This window comes from Triturus cristatus, chromosome 12 (assembly GCF_964204655.1).
Source record: "Triturus cristatus chromosome 12, aTriCri1.1, whole genome shotgun sequence".
Taxonomy (NCBI): domain Eukaryota; kingdom Metazoa; phylum Chordata; class Amphibia; order Caudata; family Salamandridae; genus Triturus; species Triturus cristatus.
Genome location: NC_140595.1, coordinates 614,022,670 through 614,041,328, shown reverse-complemented (window position 1 = coordinate 614,041,328; position 18,659 = coordinate 614,022,670).

Below are 18,659 nucleotides of genomic sequence, written 5' to 3'. Positions count from 1 at the left end.
AGAACATATTTGAATCCTCGACATCGTTCCATCTGGATATAATCCATCTGGAGGATTTCAAAAGGGTGATCAGGAGGCTGAAATCCACCCTGTTCTACGGGAATGCTTTTTCCTGGGTTGAACTGACAACAGATCATACAGGTACGAACTTTTTGTTTGGCTGCTGCTCGTAAATGTTTGTTGAACCAAATGTGTTGAATGCTGTCTAGCATAGCTTTTTCTCCTAGATGTGCTGGACTATGGACAGTGTTAATAATGACTTGGACCATTGAATCAGGAAGGAACCACACAGATTTTTCCTTCGTCATCCATCCTTGATCCGTTTGGATCCCTCCTAATTCAGTCCATTTCCTTATTTCGTCTGGAGTAGCATGTGTCTGTATGTCAATTACATCAAGAGTGGGATCCTTAACCATCATGCAATGTGTTGGCGTCGGGACTTTTGTCTTTGTCATGTCGGATGTTTGAGTTTGAGCAGTCTGTTTAGCTGTTCTGTCAGCTAGATCATTGCCTTGAGAAATGATATCAGTAACTTTCGTATGAGCTTTACATTTCATAATTGATATTGCAGTGGGTAGATGTATTGCATCTAATAAGGCATGAATGAGGGGTCCGTGCTGAATGTGGGCACCGTGAGAAGTTAAATAACCTCTCTCTCGCCACAGCACGCCGAAGTCATGTACAACTCCGAATGCATAACGTGAATCAGTGTATATGTTGACTCTTTTATTTGTGGCTTGAATACAGGCTTGTGTCAGAGCGACGAGCTCTGCTGCTTGAGCGGACAAGGTATTTATGCAATTTGTTTCAATGATTTCAGTGTCTGTTGTGACTGCGTAAGCGGCCACTAACTCTCCTGTACTTGTTCTCATACATGAACCATCTACATACAACGTTAGGTCTGGGTCTGACAATGGGACATCTGTCAAGTCTTGTCTGGGTTTCGTCGTGATTGTAATAACTTCAATACAGTCATGAGCTAGTGGGTCTGTTCCGATTATAGGTAAAAGTGTGGCAGGATTCAATGTGTTACAACGTCTGATTTCTATATGTGGCTGAAACAATGTTAATTCATACCCTGTAAGTCGCGCTATAGTCAAATGTTGTGTTTGCGTTCGATTCACAAGAACCTCTACTGCATGTGGTACTTGAACTGTCAATGGGTGTCCTAACACTATGGCATCGCTTTGTCTGATTGCTAAAGCTGTTGCTGCCACTGATTTCAGGCATGCAGGCAAAGCCTGAGCTACGGGATCTAATGTACTAGAAAAATAAGCACATGGTTTGTGGGATCCTGCCTGTTCCTGTGTGAGTACTGACAAGGCAGTACCTTCGCGTTCTGTAACAAAGAGTGTAAACTGTTTATTATAACATGGTGTTGCTAAAACCGGTGCTTGGCATAAGGCTTTCTTTAGGCTTTCAAAAGCTTGTGCATGTTCCTGAGTCCAAGGGAGAACAGTCGATGTGGCTGCCTCCTGTGTTGTCAATTGAATGAGTGGTTTTGCTAGAAATGCATACTGAGGGATCCACTGCCTACAATATGAAGTGAGGCCTATAAAAGCCCGCACCTCCTTTTGTGTCTTGGGTATTGGCATGTTAGCTATTAACTGAATGCGGTCGGGTGTAAGCTGCCTTCCCTCCTTGGACAGCGAGTGTCCAAGATAAACAACTCGCTGGACACAGAATTGCAGCTTAGAAGGGGACACCTTGTGCCCTTTTTCGGCTAGAAATTGTAAAACTGTCAGTGATGCTTTCTCACATTCAGGTTCGCTTCTAGCGGTGATCAGCAGATCATCGACATATTGAAGCAGGACAGCGTTTACTGGCATGTGGATACTGTCGAGTTCTCGTTTCAGTGCTTGGCTATAGATGCTGGGGCTTTCTGTAAATCCTTGAGGTGCGCGTGTGAATTTAAAGCTACGTCCATTTAAACTAAATCCGAACAAGTATTGGCTTTCCGGATCTATAGGGACGCTGAAAAAGGCATTCTTGAGATCAATTACAGTAAAGAATGTTGCTTCAGAATCAATAGCTGTCAGTAATGACGAGATATCTGGGACCACAGGGAATTGTGGCACAATGCATTTGTTCAATTCGCGCAGATCAATAACCAATCGATATACTGGCGGGGCCTTTGGATCTGTTCGTTTAAGAATCGGAATTATCGGGGAATTACATACATTGGAGTCTGTTTCCACAACCACTCCTTGGGCAATGAGTTCGTCAATGATTTGTAGTAAAGCCACTACAGCATCTGGTGGTAACTTGTATTGTCGCATTCGTGGTAATACCACTCCTGCCCTTAGTGTAACTCGATATGGTGTAATATTCATGTAACCAACATCAGTAGGGCCTTGTGCCCATAAATGTGTAGGTAAAGTCTGCAGTCGGGGATCCATGTCTCGAGACACATAGTGACCTTTGAAATCACGTAAAAACAATCTTACTCCTTCCGGAGAACAACATATTATAGCTCCTAGAGCTTTCAGTGTTTTTATACCTAACAAGTTTTCTGGACATGATTTAGTAAGCAATAAATCTGTAGTTCTGGTCAAGGGTCCTATCGTAAGTGGAAGAGGCTGTGATACTTCATTAACAATAGGTTTTCCTGAAAAACCAAGGGAAATATTCTGTGAGCCTGAGAGGGGTGCCCCTGGAACTTCACTGTGTTTTATTGTTGTTCGACTTGCCCCTGTATCAAGTAAAAATTTTCTATCTTGGCCTAATAATTCACTATGTACATAAGGTCCTTCTTGGTCTACAGGGACCTCGATAAGGGGTAAGTCAACTTCCCTCTCTAGGCTGGTTCATGCATATCGTTGATAATCAGGATAGTCATACTGTGCGGTCTGGTACAGCTGTCGTGTCGTGGTTTGTGTGGCAGCAACCGGCAGCGCTGGTGCAGCTGGCACAAACTGTATAGACTGTTGTGGAGCTGGCATGGACTGTGCATGCTGCGGGGCTCCTTGTTCATTCTGATCCTGTCTAGGTGGCCGTGGTCTTTCCTGTGTTTTACCTGTGGCGATATTACGCTTCAGGACTGGGCAATCGTGTATGTAATGTCCTGGCTGTTTACAATAGTTGCATGTCCCTTTTACAGGTCCTGCTGACTCACCGGAATGTGTCGTACCCTTTTTATGTCCTTCAGCTGGAACTGTCTGAGAGACTAGCATTTTCATTTTCGTGTCTTTCATGCGTCTTTGTTCATGTTCTTGTTCCTCTCTAATTCTATTGTAATGGTACTGTAACATTTGTAACATTTGTGATGGGGTATTACCTTGCCAGGTACTCTCGAATTTTAATACTCTATTCTTTACTTGGGGCAAGGAATTTTCAACTAATTTTGTCACAAACAGATGTGGGTATGACTCGCTACTTGCTTTTATACCACTATTTATACCAAAACATTTTTCGAATCGGGCATAGAAATCACTAGTGTCTTCATCTTGCTTTTGTTTACAGGCTGAGATTGCACCCCAGTCTTCCTTTTTCGTGGTTAATAAACGTGGCAGTACCTGTACTAGTAAACCTGGTAGTGCTTTAGTTTTGTCCCCAAGCCCCGAACCTGGACCTCGGGCCTTTTCTTCATTTTCTAATGCTGTCCAATCTATCTTTTGGTCTCCTACCTCCCACTCTTTTTCCTTGAGTTTTTCATAAATGCCAGCAGGCATTAATACCTTTAATATTGTCATAATGTCGGGATAGGTATACTCTCCCATGAGTAACATGTCTTTAATTTCTCGGTGGAAACCCGCTGGGTCTTTGTCATGACTGGGTACCACTTTCTTCATTTCTAACAATTCTATTTTTGATATGGGCGTATATACAAATACACGTTTAAACTGATTGTCCTCGCCCTTTATTGGGTGTACTTCTCGTAAGGGATTCTGTCTGTCCATGTAATACATCGGTCTTTCCTTGATGGGCAGTGAAACATGTTCTGGACATACAAAAAGAATGTACTGCTTTCTGGATTCTAGTATTTCCTTAATTAACTTAGTACCTGAACCTCTCCATCTATTCGTGAGTAATTCAGTCAATATATCAGGTAAGGGACCAGGATCTGAATGTTGGCTTTTATATAGTATAAGAAGTTGTTGAATCATATAAATCCCAGCTAAACGCTGTTCATCTGGGGTGAGGTTCAAAAATGTGTGTGCTACTGTATCATCACCATATTTTCCGGGACTGTCAACCCAATGAACGGCTGACCTGGCTAATTCTTGTTCATCCATAGAATCGAGTAAATGATAACCCCTTCGTTCTCGCAGTAATTTGTCAGCGGCTTGGAACGAATGCTCGGGGGACCTTATATTTATTATAGGTGTTTGGAAATTCCTGTTATTATCTGGACATATCGGACGTATCGGGTCAGTAAAACATCTAGTACTATTACAAGATCTTCCTCTACCTACATAGGCTATGGTTTCTGACTGTCCTGTGGACAGTCCTGATCCTTCCTCCTCCTCGTTTTGTTCAAACTGGTCTACCGCTAATCTCTCTTCGTGTAGGCGTTCTATTTCTTTACGGATCTTTCTGCACATGGCTATTATACATTTTTGCCTATCATGTCTCCCTTCTGATATATTTTGGCTCCATCTGGTAAGAGTTTCCATTGTTTCCGGGTCTACCCCCGGTCGGTCTTGATTTCTGATCACACAATTTATGAGGAAACGTAACAGTTCCCCCTGTATCTCCACTTTCTGGTATTCCATAGCTCTGTTAATACTTTCAGAATCTCGCCCTGTTTGGACAAAATGATATATATTATCTAGATGCACAGTCATTCCTGGTAACTTCCCCAAATACACCGCGGCTCGTCTGATACGTAATGATGCCATGATCATTTCGTCCTCTTTGCCGGGCACAGGGTCATATCTACAATCTATAAGAAGTTCCTTAAGCGTGCGGGAATTTATGAGTTTGGGGGTACGTGGATGTGCTGACTCTTGAAAGGTAAGTTTATTTACTCTGGGTGGCGTAGAAAAAATGTTGGTAGCACCTCCAGTAGCCCCGTCTGGAGTATCGGGCGTGAAAGGATTCGTAGAACGCGATACAGCAACTATAGGTGTGGACACAGCTATAGAAGTAGCTGTAGGAACAGATGTGGAAACAGATGTGCTTGCCGGAATTTGTGTCAGGATTTGTCGTTGTAGAGATACAGATACAGGATCTTGGCGTTGAACCTCCCCGGCCGACGGTCTATGTGGGGCGGGGTTAGCATACTCGGGAGCTGCGTCATCTAAATATGAGGAAAGAAAAACATCTTCTGCGGTTCTAGGATGCCCCTCAGGATGTACTTTTATTGGAAATAATGGGGGTGGCAAGTCTTTTGGTATCCCCGGAGTAGCCTTAGGTAATCCCTCGGCCAGAAGGGGATACATACCCTTCATAAGGGCATTTCTTTGTCTGTCTACTTGTTCTGATTTCACTCGTGTACCTTCTTCAATTAATAGATTTTCTCGGACTTTATTTGAATTCTCTTTACTCTTCTCTTCCTGTCTACGTGCTTTTTCTGTACGTCTATACGATTCTTTACGCCATAATTCAACGGCGTCTTTCTGTGACTGTCTGGCTTTCCTTTTCCATAACTCTTCCTCTACTTTCACGATGCAATCTGCATCCCAGGTCCCAGCTGCGGGCCACCTCTGACTTTCTGGTAATTCCTTAGTGTAGTCTACCCATAGATCAAGAAATAATATAGCGTCTAAGCCGTGTTTATGATACATGAAGTACCCTGGAGTGTCCCTAGGAGGAATGGGAACAGCTTCTTCGAGTACCCCTTTTCTAGTTGTGATCTGTCTTAGTTTCGAAAAGAGCGGCATATTGAGAACTGGTCTGATACTTGATCTTGAACAAACTTAATACAATAAACCACGATAATGAACAGTCATTCACACCACAATATGCAGGACGTATTAACACATTTAACATTTAACATTTAAATGAGCAACAATGATGATGACGATTCTAAGGAAACTTAATCACTAAACATAATACTCGGCATTAACTGAATTATTCTGAATTTATATACTTGATATACTAGATATACTGCTAAACAGTACAGATACACTGCTAAAACAGTGCAGACCGGATTTGTGTACCCAAACCCGTCTTGACCGGCACAACCTATGTGCACGTCAGAACGCCTCCCCAGTAATGGTACTCACCGGGTAGCTCGGAACGGAAGGCCTCGGAACGGAACTGAACTGAACTGGACCGGACTGGACTCGACTCGAAAACTTCGGACGCTTCGGGACATCGGAAACCTGGTGGGCCTCTGTATACCTCGGATCTTGCTCTCTCAGCTAGGCTCTGGTCGGGATACTTCGCACTTCTCACCGCCTCGTCTGGGTGTTGATCGCAGCCTCAGTCGCCCCCGCTTGACCGGAGGGAGATACAGGAAATCCTGCTGGTACGCGTTGTTGTCCGTCCAGCTGTGGCAGGAGACCGGGCCTGCAACGCACCGCCGGCGCGTGAGATGAGAAAGTGTCCCTGTTCGGGCGCCATTCATGTGGTAAATAATTTAATTACCGGGACTTAATTTGATACAGAACATAATAAAAATAGCTCAATAAACAAGAGGCAGAATCCGTGGTATTAGAGGTTCGGAATGGGCTTTATTCCAATGGACGATTCGAATCGGTTGCTCCAAGTTCCATCACCACGAAGGTTCAGGAAGTGAAGTACATACATTATTGATAATTAATCACTTTTATACAATAGGCATTACAGTGAAGCAAATGCGAGAGGCGTAACAATTGATAGTGTAGCAAAAGTAGGTGTAACTGGGTGTGACTAAAGAACGTCATCAGGTGTGATGTCATAATAGGGTGGTTCCATGAAAGAATTTCGCAATGTCAGCAGAAATACTTGGCAGAAATGCGCGCACAGCAGCATGACGTGTGATTGACGTGCGACTAGGGGGTGAAGGGGACTTGACATTTAGCTCTACATGTGGCGACAGATGTCTGGAGGGTCAAGTCAACCTAATCCCAAATCATATCTAACATCCTATGTTTAAAGAACTATGTTATCCAAAAGAGAGGCCTTCTTGGAGTAGAATCTTATTCTATACTGACTATACTGACTGTTAGTGCGTGTACAAGCGTCTAAGTGTCTACACTAGATGCGAGGGCAGGAATCTTCCATAGTAACAGGGCTATGAATTACTTGCATAAAGACAGAGAAGCCGGGCCTTTGCTCGGTAGCTGGGAGAATGTTTACTTAAACTACTAGACAGGAATGCATTGGGCAGGGAGCGGAGCAGATAATTTCGAAGGTGAAATACAGTTTCTTGGCAGGCAACAGGCTGATGTCAGGCATCGTGAGCCGCGCAGGGAATGAGACAAAGTTCATGGTCACAGATGCAGGCTCAGACTGGAGCTTCAGAGACAAAAAGCAAGAAAAGCTTGATGACAGAATCAGGGCCTACTTGCCTGGACTGTAAAATGGCATAAGTGAACTGTATAAAGCCGGTGGCCTTTCATACTTAGGAATGGAATATCCAGCCTATTCATGGCGGATCTGAAAGAGGACATGTTGACGGTGGACGCACATGAGTTTGCGTCTTTATAACTGGAACTGGAGGGAACATACATGTACTTGTGATTCATACATGAAACCGTTGGGGTCCAAGATAGGGGACATAACTGATCGGAAAAATCCATATTTCCACAGCCTAACTCCCGATACCTGAGTATAATGTATCAGGAAGCCAGCCTGTGCAGAACAGGCTATCGTCCTTAGCAGGATAGAGGTCACTGTCAGAAGGACTGCATCTCAGCCAGAGTGTGTCGCATTCCAGGACAATCCCAGCAGAAGTGCTACTCTGCAGAATGTAATGCAGAGGCTGCATATATAATAAAAACATTGTTCCAATCACACTGTGTCAAAGGTGCAGGTGCAGAGCTAAGGCGATAGTGTGTCTGGAGCTGAAGAGCTGTCTTCAACCGAACAACTAAGTACAAGGGTATCGTGTTCAGCGTACCTAGCCTTGGATAGAGTGTACAAGCCATATGATAATAATGCTGACTGAGAAATAAGCTGCATACAGAATAACTTCTCAGTACATTATTGTGCAAGTGTAAAACATGTAAAAAGTCACCATTAGAAAAAGATGTCAAGCTAAAACGTGAAGCTAAAATGGTGACTAAGAGCAGGCTCTGTTGGTCTTAACAACAGTGCAACACTGATACAACCTTTCTGCCATTGATCGGAAATGGGGGTTATACCAATAAAGCTTGAAAGTGGCTACCATCCTATCTCTATACACATGAGTTTGACCGTGCATGTACCGCACCATTGCGGGCAATAGGAAATCAAGGAGAACTGGTTTCCATCACAAGACACCCTGATGTCACTGGCATCCTTTACACATCGCATCCTTTCCCACTTGGCTTTCTCTAGCTCTGGGCCAGTATGTTGCAGTTTTCTCAGCTGATTGAAGGTATGAACAGTGTTCAGTAGCATGTTGGAAAACAGTTTCTCCCTCTGCATAACATGGTTCATCCAAATGGAAGGTGCTGGAGTCATGAGCACAATATTGGACAATTTCATCCGCATAATGATTGCCTCTAGTTCCAAATCACTGCCACTCTTTTGTGCAGCAGACTTCATCACAGTAATTTCCCTTGGCATTTGTAAAGCATCCAACAGATTCAAAACATACAGCCCATTATGAATGGGAGACCAGCCGAGGTCATTAACCCTTGTGGTGACCACAACTGACCGAAGTCATGCACAACTCCAAACCCGTACTGGCTGTCAAAATAAATAGTGACTTGTGAACCTTCTGAAGTGCAGCAGGTTCTGGTAAGAACAATCAGTTTTACTACTTGAGTGGACGTTACATGGCACAAGTAAGACGCTTCCATGACTCCATGCAGTGCACACACAGCATAAACGGCTCTTAAAATACCATGTTGGTCTCTTAAGCAGGATCCATCAACAAAGGGTATGGTCAGATTCAGGAATGGGTACACCCAGTATGTCAGGTCTCGCTGTTGTGCACAACTCGGTAACACTAAGTCATGATCAAATTCACCCTCATCATCTCCCTCTGAGGTTAACAACAGGGAAGCATATTTAGCATGTTACATCTCTGGATGGCAACATTTTCCGCTGCCAAAATGAATTTTCTCTTAGCGGGTTAAGTGGCTATTCGTCAAATGTTGGGTTCGGGTTTAGGTCATAAGTATCTCAATGGAGTGAGGTATCATCACAATTAGATGGGGCAACCCATCACTATTCCTTCAGTTTTCTGAATGCGAAGGCACACTGCCACAACCAGTTTGAGACAACCAGGCAATGCTGCTGCCACCAGATCAAGAGTAGCTCAGAAGCATCTAGTGGCGTGCTTAGTCTCCCCATGGACTTGTGTTAGTACAGATAGTGCACACCCATCTCTTTAATGACAGAAGAGCACAAATTATTTCGTATAGTCTGGCATTCGAAGAGCGGGTGCCCTACAAAGTAGATTTTTAAACTGGAAGGCTTCCGTGCTTTCGTCATCCTTTGGTACCAGGTCATTGACATTAGTGTGCATCAGCCTCAGTAAAGGCTTTGTCACAAAAGAAAAGTTATGATCCATTGTCAGAAGTAGCCAACCATGCCCCGCAACATTCGCACTTCTTTCTGTGTGGTTTGGAACTTCATCTTAAGAATTGCCTCTATACATTCATGAGACACTCCCCTCACTCCCTTTTCTGTCTGGTGTCCCAGGTACAGGACTTCCTTTTGACAGTATTGTAATTTCTCAGGAGAGACCTCATATCCGTTCTCAGCCAAATGGCTGAGCAGAGCAATCATGCTTCGCGTGCAAGCTTCCTTGGTCATCGAGGTGATCAAAAGATCATCAATGAAATGTATTACGGTCAAACTACATGGTAGCTGCAGAGACTCTAGATTCTCTTTAAGTATCTGATTGAAATAGGATGGGCTTTCAATATACCCTTGTCGAGTGTAACACTACACAAGGGTCTTCTCTTGGAACCGGAATGCAAAGAGAAAATGGCCTCTTTGTGTAAGGGAACCGAGAAGAAAGCTTGGTAGAGGTCAATGACTGTGAACCACTCATCCTCTGTGGGAATTCGGAACAAGATTACAGCAGGGTTTGGTACCACAGGATTGCATGGAACAACGTGATTCATTTTCTAAAGGTTCTTACCTATCCTTCACTTTTGTTAGCCTTCTGTAAAGCCATGATCGGTGAGTTACATGGACTTATTTTAAAATGCCTTGTTCTGCTATGCTCTCAATGACAGGCGTGATCTCTCCAATGGCTTCCAAAGTCGTTTTATCAGGGTGGGTCTGTGGAAAAACAGCACTGGGTTGGAGGGTTATCTTTAGGGGTTCGGCACCTTTGATCAATCCAATCTCTTTCCCTGTGAAATCCCAGAACTCCTCTCTAACGGTCTCTCTCAAATCAACTGGTGGTCTTCCTTTGTAATGACTGAGTATAATCTGACAACAGGTTCTAGCGACTAATTTAAATTCGGCATCGGGGGTTTCAATTCTGACCCCATCTTGTGTGCAATAGATGATTACTCCTTGCAGGAGTTTGCTCCTATCTTGTTGGAGTAATCTGCTCACACCCTCCAAGCATGTAAATCTGGGTCGCCTGGTGACCCATGTCCCCCTCACATTCTCGTCTTCAACATCGCCGCAATCGACCCCTCCCTAAATCGGCTTTTAAACCTGTCCATTCTGAGGGCCACAGTCCTTAGTAGTTGGAAGCAGGCCACGTTAATTCCCCTCATAAAAAAATACTGTCAGCTGACAAATCCAACCTTTCCAACTTCAAACCAATCTCTTTGTTGCTGGTCTTTGCCAAGAAATTAGAGAAGCTTATTAAGTGGCAGCTCTTTGGTTTTTAGAGCAGAATAAGTTGCCACACCCCTCCCAGTCTGGCTTTTGCCCTGGCTTCAGATCCGAGACCACTTTGCTAGAGGTTGCAGACACCATTAAGCTAGCAGTGGATCAGGGGAAGCAGGTGGCCCTGATTCTCCTTCATCTATTTGCAGCTTTCAACACTCTCTCATACCCCATACTTCTACAGTGTCTCTGTGACATAGGTGTCTGTGGCCCTATGTTGGCCTGGTTCTGCTCTTTCCTGGTAGGCAGACATCAATCTGTATGGATGGCTCCATTTACCACTGGACCTAAACCTCTGGGTTTTGGAGTACTCCAAGGGTCTGCTGAAAGAAATACCAGAGCACACAGAGAAGTCCAAAGTTATTTAGATGTATTCAATAAAGCAGTGAAGCGAGGTTGTAGTTGGCTTCCGTGCGATTTATTCCTTCCACAGTGTTTCACATTCTTTATGTCATACATGTTATCCAAATAGAGACAGGCAACTGACACGTGTTTCATGACAGGGACTTTTTCAAGGCTGCAAAAGGATACATATATTGTCTTATACTCGTATATTGATGACAATGACATAGGAAAATGTTTTGGTAACTGTAGCATCCCGTCACCATAAAGAATATAGAGAACACCCATGTGATCCTGAAGGCATATATGTGAAAGAGTCCAGCAAGTGAATAAACACTCACATGATGGTTCAAACAAATTGTCTGTCCTTATACTCGATGCCCCATAGTGCCGGAAAGAATATCATATTGAGTAATAGAGAGGAGACCACAGTGGCATTAAAATGGAATTTCCGACATAAGCCAAAAAGAGTGCATATGTTTTACACTAAAAGAAGCTTTCAAAGGTTGTGTGGCTAAAATAAGGGACTGCCCAAAGCGGAGCAGAAAGTGTATTATAAGCACAAAGATAGGCCTCACTAAAAAGTAAAAACATAAAATAAGACTGAAAAAAACATTTTAACGAGGAATGTACTTCTATTGTACCTGTCAGAATAAATAAGGGATGCTAAGTATGATAGTATGATAATTTAGAGTAGAGAAAACCTCACTATGATTTCAGTCGTAATCAATATGGAAAGTTAGAAATGTAAATATGACCACTGTATGTGCCAAATGCGATAAGTCATGCACAGTCTTTGGTACATGTGGGAGGAGACGGCAAGACCTGGGTGAGTTATACTGAATCGCAACCAATTTCACTTATTATTGTATGCTACAAATTCCAACATTGTTAACTAAAAAATCTTATGAATTGTTGGAAACAAAGCCCCAAGGTGCCTAGTTGAGCAGCCATTGACACGGCTGCGGTAAGTGTTTCTGGAAGAGAAGCATGCTGCTATCAAAGTTGTATAAATAAATATGTAAAAGGTCAGAAGCATACCTGTACTCTTCCAAGCGAACAGCCCGCAAAGTATAGAGGCGAACAGGAAGATTATTGTGGGGCTCTAGTCATATTTAGTATTGGAGTTGATAAACCTGGTTATTTTGTGTACTCTTCTGGTGTTGCATTGGAAGGTGGTGGTCATGCTTCCAATCCTTCATACTTGTACCCTTTCTTTTTTGTTTTCACTATTCCTTCCTCTCTCTTATCCTTTCAGATGTCCTTCCTTCTTTTTATATTTCCTTACTTCCTCTTACCCTTCACGCCTTCCTCCTTTCTAGTTTCTAGATACTATAATTTTTTTCTCAAACAATTGCTTCGAGCTTATCTTCCCCTTTGCTCAACAACCATCCCCCAACTATGTTTTCTGGTCATTGTGTTCTTTTTAGATTTAAATTTTCTTAATTTCCTTTTCTCTTTCCTTTCCTGAACTTGGCTCACTTAATTGCTCTTCACCTCCACCTCTCAGCCCTTCCCTGCTCTTTCATTGGGTAATTTTTAAGCCGTTGCCTGCAGCCTTGCAGACATAAGAGGCCAAATATAAAACAAATCAATATTTAGTAGAATGCTGATTACAAAGTGTTAGAAATGGGGTCTCTAGTTGGCAGAGGTAGGTACCTTTGTCCAAATAGGGACCCTTCTTCCTAGTCAGGATAAGGGAGTTACACTCCTAAAATAAACCCTGCTCACCCCCGTAGTAGCTTGGCATGAGCAGTCAGGCTTATCTTAGTAATACAGTGTAAGCACTACAAAAGGACACCACACCAGTTTAGAAAAATATCCAATATTTTTATATACTTAAGACAAGACCAAAAACGATAAAAATCCACAATACAGTACTTAGAAATCTTCAGTTATCAAAATATGTTTGAAAAACAGTTATTTAATTTTGATAGCTCCGCCCGGGGCTATCTCGGCGATGTGAACAAACAAATCCAAACAGTTCTGGCTGACCGCGGCGTCGCGGGCCAGCTACGGTGTCGGGAAGACCCGCAAACAGTACCTTTTAGAAATGCAGGGCGTCTGCGACCTCTCCTTGAGATTCCGAAAGCACGGCGTCCGCAGACGTCGGTTCCGGAGGTCAGTGCACGAGTCGTCGGGGTACTCGAAGTCACACACGCCAGGACGCCAGGACGCCCCTTAGCTGGGGCAGCTGTGCGCGTTATAAATACTATTAACATAACATAACATAACATAACACACGTTGCAGATTGAACTCCTCTCTGTTGAAGTCAGGAGCGCTGCGGTGTGAAGGGCAGCGGTGCGGCCCTTAGGTCGCAGTGCGAGCAGCGGCTCGGTGGCTGCGTCAGATGGCATCGTTGGTGAGACCAGGGTCGCGGTGCGAAGTGAATGCGGTGCTCGTCACGGTGCTGGCAGGTCGCGGTGCAAGCAGCGGCGGCGTCATTGCTGAAGCGTTGTCATCGGCTGCCGAACTAGAGTGGATGGCGCCAGCGTCGGTAGGCCCAGGCTGTGGTGCGGGATGAGAGCGGTGTGTTGTGTGACTTTACGAGTGGTGCCCTCGAACCACAATGCAAGCAAAGGCGTAGACTTCGGCGTGGAGCATCGTCATCGGGGATACCAAGGCGTCGTTGTGAAGCGAGGCGGTGCGGAGTGCGGTGCCCACAGGTCGTGGTGCGAGCAGCGGCTCGGTGGCGGCGTCAGATGGCGTTGTCGGTAAGACCAGGGTCGCAGTGCGGTGTTGCGGTGGTGCCCTCAGTGGTGCTGTCAGGACACGGAGTCGGCAGCGGCATTGTCGACGTCGTCCGGTTGCTTTTAATTCCATTGCAGCACAAAACACACAGTTCTCAGTGCTGAGGGCAGAAGAGCTTGAAGTCTTTGCTGTTCCTGAGACTTCTAGAGCAGGGGACAACCTCTACCTCAAGCCCTTGGAGAAACTCACAAAAGTAGATTGCAGAAAGTTCAGTCCAGTCCTTTCACTGCCCAAGACAGAAGCAGCCACTGCAGGCCAACACAGCAAAGCACACAGCAAAGCGGTAGTTCTTCCTCACAGCTTCTCCAGCTCTTCTTCTTGGCAGTCTTCTTGGTCGAAAAGAGTTCTAAAGTTCAGGGGTCTGGGCCCCAATATTTATATCCCAAAATCCTTTGATCTCTTAGGCAGAGAGTGTCTGTGCCCAGCCAGAACCAGTTCTGCCTTCTCTGGTGTGGCTTCCTGGCAGCAGGTGGGGACGGGATTGTCAGAGGCAGACCAGGCCCATTCAGGTGCAAGGAAATCTCCTCCCCCCTACTCTAAATGCAGCCCAGGTCTATTCAGCCCTTTCCTGACCCACCTAGACTATCCGGAGCCACTCCTGCTCCCCAGCCCCTGTCATCCAAAACCCAGACAGTCAATCCACAAACCCAGCAGAGGCACACCTGCATCTAAAACTTGTATTTTCAAACACAGAATGTAAAATTAACCTTCACTAAAAGATGCATCTTTAGATTCTGAGTTATGAGGAAGAGGTGTGGCACAGTGGGAGGAAGAGGTGTGGCACCGTGGCCAGGGCGACTGACCCCGGAATCTGGGGATCACAGTTCGATCCTGGGCGCCGGCGGCAGATTAGCCCAGCACCATGTGACTCTGGGCAATAGCTTGCTTAATCTTCCTGACGGCCCCCAGCGCCTAGAGACCCTTACGGGTGATTGTTTGCGCTTTACAAATGTGGATTATATTATATACAAACTCCCTATTCTGTCCTATGGGGAACAGATAGCCTTGCAATAGTGAAAAACGAAATTCGCAGTAATTCACTATCAGGACATGCCACGCACACCAGGGCATGTCGTACCTTTCACTTACACTGCACCCTGCCCACCAGGGTACCTTGGGCCTACCTTAGGGGTGACTGACATGTAAGAAAAGGGAAGGTTAGGGCCTGGCAAGTGGGTGCACTTGCCAAGTCGACATGGCCATACCAGACTGCACACAGGCACTGCAATGGTAGGCCGGAGTTACATTTATGGGCTGTTTGGGTGGGTGGCACAATCCAGTGCTGCAGCCCACCAACAGCATTTGATTTACAGGCCCAGGCACATGCAGTGCACTTTTCTAGGGACTGACAGCCGGCCAAAGTGACTTGAACACTTTAAACTGGAATTGACACTACTACGCACCAGCAATGGCCCAGCCCTGACTCTCGGTTCAGGGGCAATTAAAAAATAAATGGCAATAAATTCCTTTTACTACCATTTTATTTTTCACCTTTGCTGCGCTCTCAACAGGGTGCGACACTCCTCCATACATGCCAACATTTCAGAAGAGCAAAGTGGGAGATTTAAAAAAAAAAATCGGGAAAATGAGGCCTTGAATCGGGTTACTGTCATGTATGGGCTTTGGAAGTATGCTACTGCAGGATCGGACATTTGAAACGCAATGCACGTTTTTTCTTACCTTCCAGAAGCATGGAGCGCAATGGCAGGCAGAGAGAGGGTGATGCAAGTGTTGTGCACTGACCTGGCAGGTTGCTGGCAGTGCATACAACACCACCCGCTCCCCCCACCCCTCGTGTGTGAAACAGCTTCCCGGTCACACACACAGAGGCCCCCGAGTACTTCACAGGTCTTTAAAAGACCATTCGCTTGTTAATGAGGCTTTGTTGGTTTTCACCCCTTCTAGAGCCCCTGCATCGCCACTCTGACTATTGCTGGAAGAATTAGCACGTTACACATTACCAAGCCCTGTCAGCTGAAACAACCGAGGAATCTGGTTTTTGCTTGCAGGAATCGGGAGGCGGGAGACTAGCCTTGACATCGGTAGTCTCCCGCCTGAATCGGGAGGGTTGGCATGTCTGCTCCTCCACCCAAATGGCGGAGCCACAGTTGCTCATAGGTAGTAGGGATTACTTCTATGTCAGGATTTGAGGCTTCAGATTATGCTTCTCTTTCTTTACTGATTTAAAATGTGAAGCACAATCCTCTCCTCCATATCCTTAATAGAATTGAAAATTATTGTCACGAATGCTATGTTATGTTATGTTATGTTAAATTGGATTTGTTGAGCGCTTAATACCGAAAAGGTCTCTAAGCGCTGTAGAGGAAGAGTAGCATAGAAACCCAGCAGTTCACTTGATCGCTAAATTAAGCCCCAGGCTTCCACAAACAGAATGGTTTTCAGTTGTTTCCTAAAAGGGAGGAGGCGATCTTCAGCTCGCAGTTGACTGGGAAGCTTGTTCCAGAGAGTGAGAATTACGGAGGAGAATGCTCTCCCTCCTTTGGAGACATAGTTGAAGCTGGGACAGTATAGCAGACTCCCTGTGGAGGACCTGAGTACACGTCCAGGTACGTATTTTGTGAGGCGCTGTTTGATGTAGGAGGGAGCTTGGCCATAGATGGCTTTATGGGCGATGCACAGGCCCTTGAATTTAGCCCTTTGTTTCACCGGAAGCCAGTGAAGGCGTTGGAGGAGAGTCGAGGCTGGAGTGTGTCTCGGTAATTTGAAAATGAGCCTGGCGGCATCATTCATTGCTATCTGCAATCTTCTAACCAAGAAGTCAGGAAGGCCAATGTACAGGGAGTTGGCGTAATCGAGCCGGGCCAAGATAATGGCTGAAACAATGGTTCTCATGGTAGAAAATGAGAGAATGGGGGACAGTCTCCTTAGCAGTCGGAGAAGTCCCACACAGGTGCCAAAGACCGTGGAAACTTGGTTGGCCAGGGTGAGCTTGTCATCTATTTTGATGCCCAGGCTTTTGACTACCGGGATCGGGACAGGGGCCTCACCCAGCTCCTGGGGCCAGTACCGGGAGTTCCACGGATTGTGGTCATCTGATAGTGCCAGGACTTCGGTTTTATCAGGGTTGATTTTCAATGAATTTGCCATCATCCAGTTAACCGTAAAGCTTAGAATCTCTTTTGCTCTGGCTTGTGCATGGGGGGAGTTCTCGATGTGGAGAATGAGCTGTGTGTCATCTGCATAATTAAAAATCTGGCAGTCCATATCCGATAAGGTCTTGATTAAAGGACTGAGGTATACGTTGAACAGAAGAGGTGAGAGTGCGGACCCTTGCGGGACTCCACAGGTAATAGGGCCTTTCTCTGAGACCCACTCGCCCATCTGAATTCTTTGGGTGCGATCTGTCAGAAAGGAGGCGACCCATTGTAGGGCAGGTCCCACCACTCCCAGGGAGCGTAATCTTTCCAGCAGAGTGACATGGTTGACCGTGTCGAAAGCTGCCGACAGGTCAAGAAGGATCAATACGCAAGGCTTCTTCTTGTCAGCATTTAATCTAATGTCGTCGAGAACCGATAGCATTACCAGTTCGGTGCTATGGTGTGCCCGAAAGCCTGCTTGCCTATCCCCCAGGAGATGGTGATCTTCAAAGAATCTAGAAAGATTCTGCAGCACGTGCTGTTCGAGTATTTTGGCGAGGAAGGGGAGTTGGGAAATGGGGCGGTAGTTCTTCATATTGGATATATCAGCGCCGGGTTTTTTTAGGAGGGGGGTAATTCTAGCTTCCTTGAAGCTGTTAGGAACCGTCCCTAAGCGTAGGGAGGCATTGAGAAGGGCCAGGATGTCATGCTCGATTTCTGGGAATGCAAGATTAAAAATCCTAGGCGGGCAGGGGTCGGCTGGAGACCCAGATTTGGTCTTTTTGGCCAGGTCTTGGAGGGCCTCTATTCCCAAGAGTGGGAAGGAGGAAAGGGGCTCGGCCATCCTGACCTGTGAGTCATCCACTACCTTGGGTAAAGGTGTGCAGGGAGAAGTGCCGATCTCCATCAGGATGTCCTGAATTTTCTTTGAAAAGTATGTGAGGAAGTTATTACATTGTTCCTTGCTGGGTGGGGTGGTCTGTGATTGTTTTTGACTTAGTTCCTTCAGGATTCTAAACGTTTCTTTTTGTTTATTTGGGGCAGACAGGATTCTGTTTTCATAGAAAATTGCCTTGCTACGTAGCAGTGCTTTTTTATATGAGGCTAGTTCTCTTCTGTAGTCTGCCAGTGCCTGAGGGTTATAGTGTTTCCGCCATAGTCGTTCATGCTGGCGTAGGACTCGTTTGGAAGTCCTAAGTTCTTCCGAGAACCACGGGCCCCTTTGCCTTTAATGCAGAATTTAACTTTCTTTTCCGGGGCCACTGTGTTAATTGCAGCAGAAAGTCGATCGGAGAAGGCAGCAACCCCCCCTTCTAGATCAACCTCAGATTCTGAATCCGCTGACGCCCATTTAATGGGAGGGAGATTGCGGAGGACGTTTAGCAGCGTCTGGCCTTCTATTTTGGACCAGGTGCGCACAAGCTTCCAAGTCGCAGTGGGAGGCCTTGTGTGTTCTGTAAGGGGAAGTATCAAATGAATACAGGAGTGGTCAGACCAAGGGCATGGGACGACTTCTTTAAGTAATAAGGAGGGGATGGTGGACCAGACCAGGTCCAGGATGTGTCCCTGCACATGAGTAGGAATGGTAATTA